Here is a 2502-nt window from a genome sequence, read left to right on the forward strand (position 1 = left end):
TTCACCTGGAAGACGGTCATCTACCTGAGAGCCAGTGTGCCTTCAAAAAGTGCTAAAGGATTGTTGATCTGGCGTTTGCTGCCCAACAAATCCAGAAGAAATGTCAGTAGCACAACAGAGAACTGTACACAATATTTGTCAGTCTGTTCAAGGCCTTTGATATGAGGACTCATGAAAAATCATGGCCAAATTTGGTTGACAGCCATTTTGTGGACATGAGGGGGAGTAGCACAAAAGCTCTGCTGGGATGGAGCTGGGAGGAGGGGGAAAAACCCGGTTAAGCAGTGGCAGTTGGATCCCCACGTATTAAGCCACAGCACCCAAGATGCATGGTGACCCTTGTCCACTGGATTATAAGGTTTATGTAGGTAACCTCAGTAACAATGGCAACAAGACTGAATTGGTGTGAGCTTTTGGATATTATGGACCGCTCCCGAGTATGGGTTGCAAGAAATCCTCCTGGCTTTGCGTTTGTTGAATTTGAAGATCCCAGAGATGCAGCTGATGCTGTTAGAGAAATAGATAGAAGGGCACTTTGTGGCTGTCGGGTAAGGGTGGAACTGTGGAATGGTGAGAAAAGGAGTCATAATCATGGTCCACCATCTTCTTGGGGTCTTTGTCCAAGGGATGATTATCCGAGAAGAAGTCTTCCACCCCGCCACAGATCATCATGAAGAAGAGGCTTTTCACAAAGCAGGAGCAAGAGATATTCAAGAGATAGAAGAAGAGAGAGATCACTGTCACGACAGAGAAATCATAAGCCTTCTCGTTCCTTTTCCAGGTCTCATAATCGCTCTAGGTCAAATGAAAGGAAATAGATCATCAGCTTTCAAGAGGAGTGATGTACAGGAAGTAAGCCTTCATTTGACAGGAGCATGTACACAACATTACAAGTTTTGTTTGAGCCTTCATAAGCTCGGTGTATTTTAAAAATGTTTTAGCTGTTAAAATTTGTTTATTGTCTTGTAACAGTGACACATGTAAAGATGTGTATCTGTATGGTTTGAAACAGATTATATAAGGCATGTAATACCAAGAATTTCTTACTTTACAATGTTTCCTTAAACAATATTTTAATTTCTATTCAGTTTATTTTGCATTAATTTGCAAATAAACCTGTAAAACCTGCAGTGGCCAAAAAAAAATTGGTTGACAGGAGAAGTTTATCAGTATTGCACGTCAGTTTCATGATAGCATCATGTATGGGTTCTGGGTAATGGATGATGCTCTTATGCTTTCCCAGTCATTGTTTTCAGCAATGTTGTCAGAAGGATGAAAATGACATTAAAGTCAGCTGCCGTGCTGATGGTGATTATTTAACTTATTTATTTGTTTTGTCGGGGCAATGAGGGTTAAGTGACTTGCCCAGGGTCACACAGCTAGTAAATGTCAAGTGTCTGAGGCTGGATTTGAATTCAGGTCTTCCTGAATCCAGGGCCTATGCTTTATCTAGTGCACCATCTAGCTGCTCCTGTGATTATTTAACTTGAAAAGTCTATAAGCCAAGACTAAAGTGGAAGGAGAGTTAATACATAATTCTCTGTTGCTTGTGCTAATTTTGGCCTAACAGTTAACACCAAGAAAACGCAGCTTCTCCACCAGCCAGCACCATACCATCCTTACACGTGTGATGTTTAAAATCTAAATTGTGGTCGCCTTAAATTAGAAGCTTTAGCACCAGTCCTTGGGCATTAAACATTTATTAAAGCATACAGATCTTCCCATGGAGTTCAGAAAGTTAAGAAAAAAGCCTATTTAGCCTAGAGTTCCAGCCTGGTCTGGTTCTTCCTCAAGTTCTCTGCCACAAGCCTGCTTCAATCACGATCTCTCTCCAGCAAGCTGAGTGTGGAAACTTTTTATAGGTCTGGAACAGAGGCAGCCCTTACACACTGCTTCAAGCTGATTGGTTGTCGTCATCCAAATCCATTGGTTCTGAAGGTGTTCTGAAGGTGTGATTACAATCCAGTTAAGTTGAAGTAGGCTAATCAGCAGTTAATCACTCTCACTTGATTCAATCAGTCTAGATTAATCTCCAGGTGGGTCTTTGAGTATCTGCTAAATCTCATTATTTCATCACACATGGAACCATTGGTTAGAGCAAATGGAGAAATTTTGGATAAGTTCACTTACCTTGGCGGTATACTTCCAAGGGATGTACACACATGATAAAGCTGAGGTACCCATTGCCAGAGCAAACTCAGTGTTTGGAAAGCTCCAAAGAAAGAATGGGAGAGAAGAGGTATTAAATTGCTGAGCAAACTGAAGGTCTTCAGAGCTGTTGTGCTGACCTCATTGTTGTATACCTGTCAAACCTGGTTCGGCTAACAGTACCATGCCAAGAAATTGATTTGCTTCCATTTGAATTGTCTTAGGAAGGGGCAGCTAGGTGACAGTGGATAAAGTACCGGCGGCCCTGGATTCAGGAGTACCTGAGTTCAAATCTGGCCTCAGACACTTAACACTTACTAGCTGTGTAACCCTGGGCAAGTCACTTAACCCCAA

General features: G+C 41.9%; 1 pseudogene; it reads left to right on the forward strand.

The window, feature by feature from the left end:
• Positions 1–325: 325 nt before the first annotated feature.
• On the forward strand, positions 326–818 carry LOC122746062 (annotated as a pseudogene).
• Positions 819–2502: the final 1684 nt, after the last annotated feature.

Source organism: Dromiciops gliroides, chromosome 3 (assembly GCF_019393635.1).
Source record: "Dromiciops gliroides isolate mDroGli1 chromosome 3, mDroGli1.pri, whole genome shotgun sequence".
NCBI classification, from domain to species: Eukaryota; Metazoa; Chordata; class Mammalia; order Microbiotheria; family Microbiotheriidae; genus Dromiciops; species Dromiciops gliroides.